Source organism: Drosophila mauritiana, unplaced genomic scaffold, assembly GCF_004382145.1.
Source record: "Drosophila mauritiana strain mau12 unplaced genomic scaffold, ASM438214v1 U_44, whole genome shotgun sequence".
Taxonomy (NCBI): domain Eukaryota; kingdom Metazoa; phylum Arthropoda; class Insecta; order Diptera; family Drosophilidae; genus Drosophila; species Drosophila mauritiana.
In genome coordinates this window covers 1-16047 of record NW_022881482.1, presented here as the reverse complement: position 1 = coordinate 16047, position 16047 = coordinate 1, and the positions used below count along the sequence as shown (strand labels likewise).

General features: G+C 41.7%; 2 non-coding genes and 1 pseudogene across 2 annotated transcripts; all 3 read left to right on the top strand.

The window, feature by feature from the left end:
- The first annotated feature begins 3456 nt into the window (after positions 1 to 3456).
- On the top strand, positions 3457 to 5451 carry LOC117149869. The gene has a single exon (XR_004460581.1). It is a non-coding gene; the product is annotated as a small subunit ribosomal RNA (ribosomal RNA).
- Positions 5452 to 6135: 684 nt separating this feature from the next.
- LOC117149868 lies at positions 6136 to 6314 on the top strand. The gene has a single exon (XR_004460580.1). It is a non-coding gene; the product is annotated as a 5.8S ribosomal RNA (ribosomal RNA).
- A 395-nt stretch (positions 6315 to 6709) lies between these two features.
- Positions 6710 to 16047, top strand: LOC117149871 (annotated as a pseudogene).

Here is a 16047-nt window from a genome sequence, read left to right as displayed (position 1 = left end):
TGACGCATATGATATTGTCCCTATCATATAATTAATATAAAGACTTTAATGAATTGTGTCAAGTTGCCAAACACCTCGTCATCAATTTAGTGACGCATATGATATTGTCCCTATCATATAATTTTTGATATAAAGACTTTAAAGAATTCTATCAAGTTGCCAAGTACCTCGTCATCAATTTAGTGACGCATATGATATTGTCTCTATCATATAATTAATATAAAGACTTTAATGATTTGTGTCACGTTGCCAAACACCTCGTCATCAATTTAGTGACGCATATGATATTGTCCCTATCATATAATTAATATAAAGACTTTTTAAAGAATTGTATCAAGTTGCCAAACACCTCGTCATCAACTACTATATTATGGTTGCGCCGACCTCTCATATTGTATTCTCTTATGTCTTCATAGGATTTTGGCAATTATACGAGTAAATTAAATAATATACATATGAAAATGATTAATTATTATATGTATAAGGGAAAAAATGCTGAAATATTCCCATATTATCTTAGTATTATAGAGGAAAGACCGTTGCCGACCTCTGATATTGTTCAAAACTTATGTATTTATATGATTTTGGCAATTATATGAGTAAATTAAATAATATACATATAAAATGATTAAATATTATATGTATAAATGTATAAAGGAAAAAATGATGAAATATTCCCACATTATCTTAGTATTATAGAGGAAAGACCGTTGCTGACCTCTGATATTGTTCAAAACTTATGTATTTATATGATTTTGGCAATAATATGAGTAAATTAAATAATATACATATGAAAATGATTAATTATTATATGTATAAATGTATAAGGGAAAAAATGCTGAAAATATTCCCATATTATCTTAGTATTATAGAGGAAAGACCGTTGCTGACCTCTGATATTGTTCAAAACTTATGTATTTATATGATTTTGGCAATTATATGAGTAAATTAAATAATATACATATGAAAATTATTAATTATTATATGTATAGGGGAAAAAATGCTGAAATATTCCCACATTCTCTTAGTATTATAGAGAAAAGCCATTATAGTGAGAGGGTATAGTAGTGTAAACGACCGGAATTACGACAGAGGGTTCAAAAACTACTATAGGTAGGCAGTGGTTGCCGACCTCTCATATTGTTCAAAACTTATGTATTCATATGATTTTGGCAATTATATGAGTAAATTAAATAATATACATATGAAAATTATTAATTATTATATGTATAGGGGAAAAAATGCTGAAATATTCCCACATTCTCTTAGTATTATAGAGAAAAGCCATTATAGTGAGAGGGTATAGTAGTGTAAACGACCGGAATTACGACAGAGGGTTCAAAAACTACTATAGGTAGGCAGTGGTTGCCGACCTCTCATATTGTTCAAAACTTATGTATTCATATGATTTTGGCAATTATATGAGTAAATTAAATAATATACATATGAAAATTATTAATTATTATATGTATAAGGGAAAAAATGCTGAAAATATCCCACATTCTCTTAGTATAATAGAGAAAAGCCATTATAGTGAGAGGGTATAGTAGTGTAAACGACCGGAATTACGACAGAGGGTTCAAAAACTACTATAGGTAGGCAGTGGTTGCCGACCTCTCATATTGTTCAAAACTTATGTATTCATATGATTTTGGCAATAATATGAGTAAATTAAATAATATACATATGAAAATGATTAATTATTATATGTATAAGGGAAAAAATGCTGAAAATATCCCACATTCTCTTAGTATTATAGAGAAAAGCCATTATAGTGAGAGGGTATAGTAGTGTAAACGACCGGAATTACGACAGAGGGTTCAAAAACTACTATAGGTAGGCAGTGGTTGCCGACCTCTCATATTGTTCAAAACTTATGTATTCATATGATTTTGGCAATAATATGAGTAAATTAAATAATATACATATGAAAATGATTAATTATTATATGTATAAGGGAAAAAATGCTGAAAATATCCCACATTCTCTTAGTATTATAGAGAAAAGCCATTATAGTGAGAGGGTATAGTAGTGTAAACGACCGGAATTACGACAGAGGGTTCAAAAACTACTATAGGTAGGCAGTGGTTGCCGACCTCTCATATTGTTCAAAACTTATGTATTCATATGATTTTGGCAATAATATGAGTAAATTAAATAATATACATATGAAAATGATTAATTATTATATGTATAAGGGAAAAAATGCTGAAAATATCCCACATTCTCTTAGTATTATAGAGAAAAGCCATTATAGTGAGAGGGTATAGTAGTGTAAACGACCGGAATTACGACAGAGGGTTCAAAAACTACTATAGGTAGGCAGTGGTTGCCGACCTCTCATATTGTTCAAAACTTATGTATTCATATGATTTTGGCAATAATATGAGTAAATTAAATAATATACATATGAAAATGATTAATTATTATATGTATAAGGGAAAAAATAATCATATTATATATGAATAATGGAAAAAAAATGAAATGTTCCTATAATCTCTTAATATATAAGAGAATAGCCCGTATGTTGGGTGGCAAACGGAATTGAAAATACCCGCTTTGAGGACAGCGGGTTCAAAAACTACTATAGGTAGGCAGTGGTTGCCGACCTCCCGCATTATTCGAAATATTTATTTCGGATTATGTTTATATTGGTTACATACAATAAAGTATATTATTATCCGTACAAATTTGTTTCTCAGTTCTATAGAACACGGGACTTGGCTCCGCGGATAATAGGAATATACGCTTTATAGATAATATCGTTGAAACAAAAGTCAAGTTTCTATTATATATAGAATAACAAATCGTTTCCATATATTATCGTTAATTTTTGGAGGCAGGCAAATATTAATTTATTACCTGCCGTATAGTTGGATTATTATATCGTTACGGTATAATACAAATATGGATTCTTATGAAAGAAATATAAAATTATATATTAAATGTGGAAATATTATCATATGCGCTTGGTTTTATGTTATATATTACCAGAGATATATATGAAAAGAGATAAATTTTAAATTTATCTTCAAAATGCAAATGATTTAACTTAATATTTATATTGGTTAAACAAAAATTGTACATGTGTGGATACAATAATTATGTATGTTGGAAATAAAATGATATTTTATAATGAAATATGTATGTATAAAAAGATAAAATTATAGAAATATATATATTACAATAATTAGATGAAATTCTTGTTATATTGGTAAAACAAGTATAAATTAAAAATGAAAATATGGATTACGAATGCTATATAAAAATGGCCGTAATCGAATGGATTTTTTTACTTATATATTTAAAATTTTACCCAAAGGCGAAATATTGAATTTTATTCAATATAATAAAAATCATGGAATTATATAAAGTGAAAAATCTATATATCTATATATCTATTATATTGCTTATTTCGATTCAAAATATATGAATGGAATATGAAGGAAAAACATTATTCTGGTTGATCCTGCCAGTAGTTATATGCTTGTCTCAAAGATTAAGCCATGCATGTCTAAGTACACACGAATTAAAAGTGAAACCGCAAAAGGCTCATTATATCAGTTATGGTTCCTTAGATCGTTAACAGTTACTTGGATAACTGTGGTAATTCTAGAGCTAATACATGCAATTAAAACATGAACCTTATGGGACATGTGCTTTTATTAGGCTAAAACCAAGCGATCGCAAGATCGTTATATTGGTTGAACTCTAGATAACATGCAGATCGTATGGTCTTGTACCGACGACAGATCTTTCAAATGTCTGCCCTATCAACTTTTGATGGTAGTATCTAGGACTACCATGGTTGCAACGGGTAACGGGGAATCAGGGTTCGATTCCGGAGAGGGAGCCTGAGAAACGGCTACCACATCTAAGGAAGGCAGCAGGCGCGTAAATTACCCACTCCCAGCTCGGGGAGGTAGTGACGAAAAATAACAATACAGGACTCATATCCGAGGCCCTGTAATTGGAATGAGTACACTTTAAATCCTTTAACAAGGACCAATTGGAGGGCAAGTCTGGTGCCAGCAGCCGCGGTAATTCCAGCTCCAATAGCGTATATTAAAGTTGTTGCGGTTAAAACGTTCGTAGTTGAACTTGTGCTTCATACGGGTAGTACAACTTACAATTGTGGTTAGTACTATACCTTTATGTATGTAAGCGTATTACCGGTGGAGTTCTTATATGTGATTAAATACTTGTATTTTTTCATATGTTCCTCCTATTTAAAAACCTGCACTAGTGCTCTTAAACGAGTGTTATTGTGGGCCGGTACTATTACTTTGAACAAATTAGAGTGCTTAAAGCAGGCTTCAAATGCCTGAATATTCTGTGCATGGGATAATGAAATAAGACCTCTGTTCTGCTTTCATTGGTTTTCAGATCAAGAGGTAATGATTAATAGAAGCAGTTTGGGGGCATTAGTATTACGACGCGAGAGGTGAAATTCTTGGACCGTCGTAAGACTAACTTAAGCGAAAGCATTTGCCAAAGATGTTTTCATTAATCAAGAACGAAAGTTAGAGGTTCGAAGGCGATCAGATACCGCCCTAGTTCTAACCATAAACGATGCCAGCTAGCAATTGGGTGTAGCTACTTTTATGGCTCTCTCAGTCGCTTCCCGGGAAACCAAAGCTTTTGGGCTCCGGGGGAAGTATGGTTGCAAAGCTGAAACTTAAAGGAATTGACGGAAGGGCACCACCAGGAGTGGAGCCTGCGGCTTAATTTGACTCAACACGGGAAAACTTACCAGGTCCGAACATAAGTGTGTAAGACAGATTGATAGCTCTTTCTCGAATCTATGGGTGGTGGTGCATGGCCGTTCTTAGTTCGTGGAGTGATTTGTCTGGTTAATTCCGATAACGAACGAGACTCAAATATATTAAATAGATATCTTCAGGATTATGGTGCTGAAGCTTATGTAGCCTTCATTCATGGTGGCAGTAAAATGTTTATTGTGTTTGAATGTGTTTATGTAAGTGGAGCCGTACCTGTTGGTTTGTCCCATTATAAGGACACTAGCTTCTTAAATGGACAAATTGCGTCTAGCAATAATGAGATTGAGCAATAACAGGTCTGTGATGCCCTTAGATGTCCTGGGCTGCACGCGCGCTACAATGAAAGTATCAACGTGTATTTCCTAGACCGAGAGGTCCGGGTAAACCGCTGAACCACTTTCATGCTTGGGATTGTGAACTGAAACTGTTCACATGAACTTGGAATTCCCAGTAAGTGTGAGTCATTAACTCGCATTGATTACGTCCCTGCCCTTTGTACACACCGCCCGTCGCTACTACCGATTGAATTATTTAGTGAGGTCTCCGGACGTGATCACTGTGACGCCTTGCGTGTTACGGTTGTTTCGCAAAAGTTGACCGAACTTGATTATTTAGAGGAAGTAAAAGTCGTAACAAGGTTTCCGTAGGTGAACCTGCGGAAGGATCATTATTGTATAATATCCTTATCGTTAATAAACATTTGTTATAATACAAATAAATACAATTTACCAAAATAAAAATATTACAAAATGATTCCACGGAATCAAAAGTTAAAGTCAAAATAAAATGAAGATGGCTTTTATTTTATATGTGGGGCTTGGCAACCTCATAAAAAGACTTTAACATTATTAATGTTGTTGTGCGTATTTGTGGCAGTACCTACTACAACAATGGCGTTTCCTATAAAAACAAATTCTCGAAAATGGAAATCGAAGAAACTGAACAAAATTTGAAAGTAGAAGTCGAATTAAAATTAAAATAATTTTGAATGTGGTATTCAAAATAAGTGTGTGTATATGGACCATAATATACACGCGTTGCGAATATGTATTGTTCATCTATGTTATGAGCATACGTTGGCTAATGCAACAACCTAAAATATACAATGTTTGTACCTGTCATCCATCAGGTTAATGTTTTATATAAATTTTGCAGTATGTGTCACCCAAAATAGCAAACCATAACCAGATTTTTATGATACATAATGCTTATATGAAACTAAGACATATCGCAACATTTATTTTTAGGTATAAAAATAAATTTATTGAAGGAATTGATATATGCCAGTAAAATGGTGTATTTTTAATTTCTTTCAATAAAAACAATATTGATATTATATAAAAATGAATTATAAAACTCTAAGCGGTGGATCACTCGGCTCATGGGTCGATGAAGAACGCAGCAAACTGTGCGTCATCGTGTGAACTGCAGGACACATGAACATCGACATTTTGAACGCATATCGCAGTCCATGCTGTTATGTACTTTAATTAATTTTATAGTGCTGCTTGGACTACATATGGTTGAGGGTTGTAAGACTATGCTAATTAAGTTGTTTATAAATTTTTTATAAGCATATGGTATATTATTGGATTAAATAATGATTTTATTCATAATATTAAAAAAGAAATGAAAAACATTATCTCACATTTGAATGTGAAAAACGAAGAGAAATATTTTCTTTTTCAATCAAATAATACTGAGAAATGTCTAGCATAAAAAATTGAAATATTTTTCATCTAGAATTGTCTCTTATTAATGATTCGGAAAAAGAAAAATCTTGGTTTTGTTATTATTCTTCGTTGGTTCGTTAAATGGATAAAAAATAACTTTGCTTACAAGAACTATTGGAACTATTTATAACGAATTTAATTGATTGTTTTATCATTTATATATAAAGAATTTATGGCAAAAAATAGTTATATATACAACCTCAACTCATATGGGACTACCCCCTGAATTTAAGCATATTAATTAGGGGAGGAAAAGAAACTAACAAGGATTTTCTTAGTAGCGGCGAGCGAAAAGAAAACAGTTCAGCACTAAGTCACTTTGTCTATATGGCAAATGTGAGATGCAGTGTATGGAGCGTCAATATTCTAGTATGAGAAATTAATGATTTAAGTCCTTCTTAAATGAGGCCATTTACCCATAGAGGGTGCCAGGCCCGTATAACGTTAATGATTACTAGATGATGTTTCCAAAGAGTCGTGTTGCTTGATAGTGCAGCACTAAGTGGGTGGTAAACTCCATCTAAAACTAAATATAACCATGAGACCGATAGTAAACAAGTACCGTGAGGGAAAGTTGAAAAGAACTCTGAATAGAGAGTTAAACAGTACGTGAAACTGCTTAGAGGTTAAGCCCGATGAACCTGAATATCCGTTATGGAAAATTCATCATTAAAATTGTAATATTTAAATAATATTATTAAGAATAATGTGCATTTTTTCCATATAAGGACATTGTAATCTATTAGCATATCCCAAATTTATCATAAAATATAACTTATAGTTTATTCCAATTAAATTGCTTGCATTTTAACACAGAATAAATGTTATTAATTTGATAAAGTGCTGATAGATTTATATTATTACAGAGCGTTAATTTTTCGGAATTATATAATGGCATAATTATCATTGATTTTTGTGTTTATTATATGCTCTTGTATGATTAACAATGCGAAAGATTCAGGATACCTTCGGGACCCGTCTTGAAACACGGACCAAGGAGTCTAACATATGTGCAAGTTATTGGGATGTAAACCTAATAGCGTAATTAACTTGACTAATAATGGGATTAGTTTTTTAGCTATTTATAGCTAATTAACACAATCCCGGGGCGTTCTATATAGTTATGTATAATGTATATTTATATTATTTATGCCTCTAACTGGAACGTACCTTGAGCATATATGCTGTGACCCGAAAGATGGTGAACTATACTTGATCAGGTTGAAGTCAGGGGAAACCCTGATGGAAGACCGAAACAGTTCTGACGTGCAAATCGATTGTCAGAATTGAGTATAGGGGCGAAAGACCAATCGAACCATCTAGTAGCTGGTTCCTTCCGAAGTTTCCCTCAGGATAGCTGGTGCATTTTAATATTATATAAAATAATCTTATCTGGTAAAGCGAATGATTAGAGGCCTTAGGGTCGAAACGATCTTAACCTATTCTCAAACTTTAAATGGGTAAGAACCTTAACTTTCTTGATATGAAGTTCAAGGTTATGATATAATGTGCCCAGTGGGCCACTTTTGGTAAGCAGAACTGGCGCTGTGGGATGAACCAAACGTAATGTTACGGTGCCCAAATTAACAACTCATGCAGATACCATGAAAGGCGTTGGTTGCTTAAAACAGCAGGACGGTGATCATGGAAGTCGAAATCCGCTAAGGAGTGTGTAACAACTCACCTGCCGAAGCAACTAGCCCTTAAAATGGATGGCGCTTAAGTTGTATACCTATACATTACCGCTAAAGTAGATGATTTATATTACTTGTGATATAAATTTTGAAACTTTAGTGAGTAGGAAGGTACAATGGTATGCGTAGAAGTGTTTGGCGTAAGCCTGCATGGAGCTGCCATTGGTACAGATCTTGGTGGTAGTAGCAAATAATCGAATGAGACCTTGGAGGACTGAAGTGGAGAAGGGTTTCGTGTGAACAGTGGTTGATCACGAGTTAGTCGGTCCTAAGTTCAAGGCGAAAGCCGAAAATTTTCAAGTAAAACAAAAATGCCTAACTATATAAACAAAGCGAATATAATACACTTGAATAATTTTGAACGAAAGGGAATACGGTTCCAATTCCGTAACCTGTTGAGTATCCGTTTGTTATTAAATATGGGCCTCGTGCTCATCCTGGCAACAGGAACGACCATAAAGAAGCCGTCGAGAGATATCGGAAGAGTTTTCTTTTCTGTTTTATAGCCGTACTACCATGGAAGTCTTTCGCAGAGAGATATGGTAGATGGGCTAGAAGAGCATGACATATACTGTTGTGTCGATATTTTCTCCTCGGACCTTGAAAATTTATGGTGGGGACACGCAAACTTCTCAACAGGCCGTACCAATATCCGCAGCTGGTCTCCAAGGTGAAGAGTCTCTAGTCGATAGAATAATGTAGGTAAGGGAAGTCGGCAAATTAGATCCGTAACTTCGGGATAAGGATTGGCTCTGAAGATTGAGATAGTCGGGCTTGATTGGGAAACAATAACATGGTTTATGTGCTCGTTCTGGGTAAATAGAGTTTCTAGCATTTATGTTAGTTACTTGTTCCCCGGATAGTTTAGTTACGTAGCCAATTGTGGAACTTTCTTGCTAAAATTTTTAAGAATACTATTTGGGTTAAACCAATTAGTTCTTATCAATTATAACGATTATCAATTAACAATCAATTCAGAACTGGCACGGACTTGGGGAATCCGACTGTCTAATTAAAACAAAGCATTGTGATGGCCCTAGCGGGTGTTGACACAATGTGATTTCTGCCCAGTGCTCTGAATGTCAAAGTGAAGAAATTCAAGTAAGCGCGGGTCAACGGCGGGAGTAACTATGACTCTCTTAAGGTAGCCAAATGCCTCGTCATCTAATTAGTGACGCGCATGAATGGATTAACGACGGACGTGTTTTCGTTGCGCTCGTGTACAGATTGCGAATAACTAAGTTTTCCTTGTTGGAAAGTAATTAAATCGGTGATTTAGTGCTCCGCGGAAGTCGAGTGAAAATTGTCGAGTGTTAAAAACAAGCGGTTTGGAAATTATTAACAATAAACTATTGGAAATTTTCCACTCCGCACGTGCTGCGAGGCGAGCTTACGAGTAAGTTTTTCGAGTAAGCTTTTTGAGCAGCTGTCAAAAAGCTTATTGGTGGCAGTCACTGCTAGGGTTTGTGTATAGGGACAGTTTTAGTGCTACCAGACGCTACCGATAGGTGGAGCTCTAGAGCATCTACCTTTTGTCACTGAGCAAACGAGCATACGGTTGCTGGCGTCGACGGTAGGAGGAGCCACCATCGGAGTTATGCCGATCGAGAGCGACAGCAGCGCGAGTGCCTTGAGCGGAAGTAGTGCTTCGAGGAAGTCCAAACGACGCAGGCGCAGAAGCCATCTGGCCTCTAAGAGCTCGGCGCCGACGCAGGCGAAATTGGTTGCCCTGGCATCGAATGGAGTGCCAGAACCCGTTGGTGTACTGGAGGAGGCGTTTTCGTCGCTGGAGGACGCCCGGGCGGCTACCCCCCCCCACGCTGCTGCCACCGCTGTTGATCCTACTGCTGCCCCTGCTGCCGACCACACTGCTGCCTCCGCCGTTTCCACTGCTGCTAAAATTGTTGCCACCACTGCCACTGCCGCTACCGCTGCCGCCCGTGCTGGGCAAGCAGCCATGATGGCAGAGCTGTCGGCCACCCAGCGCATGGTGAGAAGCAGCTTCCGCAGCCTAGGAGAAGTGGACACGGAAGAGCTCTCGTATGCTATCAGCCGCTACGATGAGCTGGTGCTGGCGTTAATGCTCCGGTGTGGAGAACTGGAGACGCGGCTCGCTATGCCGCCACCGCCGCCGCCGTCGTCGAATCCGTTAAAGAATACGGCCGCCAATGCTCCCCAGATGCCACAGGTTGCACCCATCGCTGCCCCGCGGACCACCAAGGTTCGCGAGACGTGGTCAGCGGTGGTGAAGTGCGACGACCCTGCGCTATCGGGGAAAGCTATAGCGGAAAAGGTGCGAACGATGGTTGCACCCTCCCTCGGAGTCAGAGTACATGAGGTACGTGAGCTCCGTCGAGGTGGTGGTGCGATCATTCGTACTCCTTCAGTAGGAGAGCTGCAGAAGGTGGTAGCATCAAAGAGGTTCGCTGAAGTTGGGCTAAAGGTGGCACGGAATGCGGCCGAGAAGCCGAAGGTCGTCGTCTATGACGTCGACACAGCTATCGGCCCTGAGGAATTCATGCAGGAGCTGCATGGAAATAACTTCGACAGCGATATGACTATGTCCCAATTTAAGAAGTCCGTGCACCTGGTGACCAAGGCGTGGTCGGTAACCGACGGCGCCACAGTAAATGTAACGCTAGAGGTAGACGACCGCGCGATGGCGAAGCTTGATGTAGGTCGTGTCTACATCAAGTGGTTCTCATTCCGATGCCGAGCACAGGTCCGCACATACGCCTGCCACAGATGCGTGGGTTTCGACCACAAGGTCAGCGAATGCCGGCAGAAGGACAATGTCTGCCGCCAGTGCGGGCAACAAGGCCACACCGCGGCAAAGTGCCAAAACCCGGTGGACTGCCGGAACTGCCGTCACAGAGGGCAACCCTCGGGGCATTACATGCTCTCGAACGTGTGCCCGATATACGGGGCGTTGCTGGCGAGGGTGCAAGCTAGACATTAATGTTTAGCTTCATCCAAGCGAACTGTGGCCGAGGCAGAGCTGCGACCATCGAGCTCGGAGTCCGACTCAGAAGATCGGAGTCTATGTTCGCGCTGGTGCAGGAGCCGTATCTCGGCGGGGACGGAATGGATGTGCTGCCTGAAGGAATGAGAATTTTCACCGATCGGCGAGGGAAGGCAGCCATCCTAGTAGATCAACAGGAAGCCATCTGTATGCCAGTGGAGACCCTCACCACGGATTATGGCGTATGTCTGGTCGTTAAAGGGAGCTTTGGCTCAATCTTCCTTTGCGCCGCATACTGCCAGTTCGATGCACCTCTGGAACCGTACCTCCGGTACATGGATGCGGTCCTGCTGCAGGCCAGCAGAACCCCCGCAATCCTGGGCCTCGACGCGAATGCAGTGTCCCCCATGTGGCTTAGCAAACTCTCTCGTCATGCCGAGGGGCAAGCTAACTACAGACGGGGTGAGCTGCTGTCAGAGTGGATGCTGGAGGCAAGAGTCGCCGCCCTAAACCAGTCAACAGAGGTGTACACGTTCGACAATCACAGAGCTACTAGCGATATCGACGTGACAATCGTCAATGAGGCAGCATCTATGTGGGCCACATATGAGTGGAGAGTGGACGAGTGGGAATTGAGTGACCACAACATCATTACTGTTGTGGCCGAACCAACTACCGCGCGCGCAGTTGAGAGCATAGCTCCTGTGCCGTCCTGGAACTTCTCCAATGCACGTTGGCGATTGTTCAAGGAGGAAATGGTGAGTAGAGCAGCCGAACTTCCGGAAAACTTCTCAGAGTCGCCGTTGGACCAGCAAGTTTCGACCCTGCGCAGTATAGTACATAATGTATGTGATATTGCGCTGGGAAGAAAGTCAATTCGATCGCCCAACAGGAGAGCACGTTGGTGGACTGCCGACCTCTGCGCTGCAAGGCGCGAAGTCCGGAGACTTCGTCGCCTACTCCAAGATGGAAGGCGTCGTGATGACGGTGCCGCTATAGAGCGTGTAGTGGTCGAGCTGAGGCGGGCCTCAGCAAACTACAAGAAGCTCATTGGGAGGGCGAAAATGGATGACTGGAAACGCTTCGTGGGAGATCATGCCGACGACCCATGGGGGCGCGTCTACAAGATTTGCCGAGGCCGCAGAAAGTGCACGGAGATTGGGTGCCTCCGCGTGAATGGCGAGCTCATCACTGATTGGGGTGACTGTGCACGAGTGCTCCTCCGCAATTTCTTCCCAGTTGCGGAGTCCGAAGCACCGACTGCCATCGCGGAGGAAGTCCCACCGGCCCTCGAAGAATTCGAGGTTGATGCATGTGTTGCCCGGTTGAAGAGCAGGCGCTCTCCCGGCTTGGACGGCATCAATGGCACTATCTGCAAGGCAGTCTGGCGCGCCATACCCGAGCACCTAGCATCGTTGTTTTCCCGATGCATCCGATTAGGATACTTTCCCGCTGAGTGGAAGTGCCCACGAGTTGTCTCGCTGCTCAAAGGGCCAGATAAGGACAAGTGTGAGCCCTCCTCATATAGAGGAATATGCTTGCTGCCAGTCTTTGGTAAGGTGCTCGAGGCCATCATGGTGAATCGTGTGAGAGAAGTTCTTCCGGAAGGCTGCAGATGGCAGTTTGGATTTCGCCAAGGACGATGTGTGGAGGATGCTTGGAGACACGTGAAGAGCAGTGTTTGTGCCAGCCCGGCGCAATACGTGCTCGGCACATTCGTGGACTTCAAAGGAGCATTCGACAACGTCGAATGGAGTGCTGCACTCCGCCGACTAGCAGACTTGGGATGCCGGGAGATGGGCTTGTGGCAGAGCTTTTTCTCCGGCCGAAGAGCAGTGATCCGAAGCAGTTCCGGTACTGTGGAAGTACCGGTAACTAGAGGCTGCCCGCAGGGGTCAATCAGTGGCCCATTTATCTGGGACATTCTGATGGATGTACTGCTTCAGCGTCTCCAGCCGTATTGCCAGCTGAGTGCATACGCTGATGACTTGCTGCTTCTCGTCGAGGGAAATTCCCGAGCTATGCTAGAGGAAAAAGGAGCACAGCTGATGTCCATCGTAGAAGCGTGGGGAGCGGAAGTTGGCGTTGCCGTCTCGACCAGCAAGACGGTAATAATGCTGCTAAAAGGTGCCTTGAGACGTGCGCCTACGGTGAGGTTTGCTGGAGCGAACCTTCCGTATGTGCGTAGCTGTCGGTACCTTGGCATCACGGTCAGTGAAGGAATGAAATTCCTCACGCACATAGCTTCGCTTCGCCAGCGGATGACCGGAGTCGTTGGAGCATTGGCGCGTGTGCTTCGAGCCGACTGGGGCTTCAGTCCTCGAGCCAGGCGGACCATATATGACGGACTCATGGCACCTTGTGTGCTGTTTGGTGCCCCGGTATGGTATGACACCGCCGAGCAAGTAGCCGCCCGGAGACGACTAGCCTCCTGCCAGAGGCTAATCCTGCTTGGATGCCTTTCGGTATGCCGAACAGTGTCCACAGTGGCACTGCAGGTACTTGGTGGAGCTCCCCCGCTTGACTTGGCTGCTAAGTTTTTAGCGGTCAAATACAAGCTGAAGCGTGGATACCCGCTGGAGGAGAACGACTGGCTATATGACGAGGACACTACGTGTCTAAGCTGGAAGCAGAGGAAGACTCGCCTAGAAGAGTGCTTACTGCAGAGTTGGCAGAACAGATGGGATGATGACAGCGAACCAGGACGGGTGACGCAATAAATTCACCCCATATGTCACTCTCGCCTATCGGGATCCAAGATTTGGATTCTCGATGAGGACGTCTTACCTGCTGACAGGTCACGGGTCGTTTAACGCATTTTGCAAGGGAGAGCCCTCAGCGATACCACTGCTTGCGCTTGTGGAGATCCATATGAGGACTGGATGCACATATTGTGCGCTTGCCCCCTATATGCAGATTTGCGGAACCTCGATGGACTTGGAGTGCAGCGCCTTGGCGGAAAACTGGACCTTCGATAGAATCCTGGAAGATCAACAGAGGACTCAACGGCTGGCAGTGTTTGCGGACGAAGTGTTCCGTAGGAGGAGGGGTGTTTAGCCCAACAACTTCGCCGTGTGGTTAGCGGGCGAGAATACTTCCACAGTCCGCTATTGCTTGTCGTAAGAGGCGACTAATATAGCCATAGGTCCCTCTAACCCTGCTTGTCGGAGCAAAAGGAGGAGGCCCACCGAGCCTCTCTTTCGGTACCACGGGTTGTGCAGCTATCCAAGACTGCACATTGAGGTAGGCCCCTGGTGGGAGTATCGTGGTGGCTGTGGTTGGTACCCATATCGCGGGTAGAGCCTTCGTGTTCGACGTTTGAGTTACGGTGCTAGTTGCGGCAAACTCGGGTGCTGTGACCCAGAGATCAGTAGAGATTTAGGTAGATCTCGCTCCTCAGCAAGGGGGAGTGCTTGCCCGGCAAGCAAGTACTCGAATTGCTACCGGGGTGGTCGCTATGTACATAGCTATAGCTTCTAGTCCGGGACGCTTGTCTGGCGTATCCAGACACATACACCATGTTGATACATGCACCACTTGTGGGTGTTCAGGGTGTCGTGGTTGTAATCCCTTCAGTGTGGAACACGCCACGTAAAACAAGTTCGGAGAGATCTGAAAAGTCGTCGTCGTTGTCCTATCTACTATCTAGCGAAACCACAGCCAAGGGAACGGGCTTGGAATAATTAGCGGGGAAGAAGACCCTTTTGAGCTTGACTCTAATCTGGGCCAGTGTAAGGAGACATAAGAGGTGTAGAATAAGTGGGAGATATTAGACCTCGGTTTGGTATCGTCAATGAAATACCACTACTCTTATTGTTTCCTTACTTACTTGATTAAATGGAACGTGTATCATTTCCTAGCCATTATACGGATATATTTATTATATCTATGGTATTGGGTTTTGATGCAAGCTTCTTGATCAAAGTATCACGAGTTTGTTATATAATCGCAAACAATTCTTTAATAAAACGATGCATTTATGTATTTTTGATTTGAAAATTTGGTATAACTCCAATTACTCAGGTATGATCCAATTCAAGGACATTGCCAGGTAGGGAGTTTGACTGGGGCGGTACATCTCTCAAATATAACGGAGGTGTCCCAAGGCCAGCTCAGTGCGGACAGAAACCACACATAGAGCAAAAGGGCAAATGCTGACTTGATCTCGGTGTTCAGTACACACAGGGACAGCAAAAGCTCGGCCTATCGATCCTTTTGGTTTAAAGAGTTTTTAACAAGGTGTCAGAAAAGTTACCATAGGGATAACTGGCTTGTGGCGGCCAAGCGTTCATAGCGACGTCGCTTTTTGATCCTTCGATGTCGGCTCTTCCTATCATTGTGAAGCAAAATTCACCAAGCGTTGGATTGTTCACCCATGCAAGGGAACGTGAGCTGGGTTTAGACCGTCGTGAGACAGGTTAGTTTTACCCTACTAATGACAAAACGTTGTTGCGACAGCATTCCTGCGTAGTACGAGAGGAACCGCAGGTACGGACCAATGGCACAATACTTGTTCGAGCGAACAGTGGTATGACGCTACGTCCGTTGGATTATGCCTGAACGCCTCTAAGGTCGTATCCGTGCTGGACTGCAATGATAAATAAGGGGCAATTTGCATTGTATGGCTTCTAAACCATTTAAAGTTTATAATTTATTTTATAAACGACAATGGATGTGATGCCAATGTAATTTGTAACATAGTAAAATTAGGAGGATCTTCGATCACCTGATGCCGCGCTAGTTACATATAAAGCATTATTTAATACAATGACAAAGCCTAGAATCAATGTAAACGACTTTTGTAACAGGCAAGGTGTTGTAAGTTTGAGCAGCTGCCATACTGCGATCCACTGAAGCTTATCCTTGCTTGATGATTC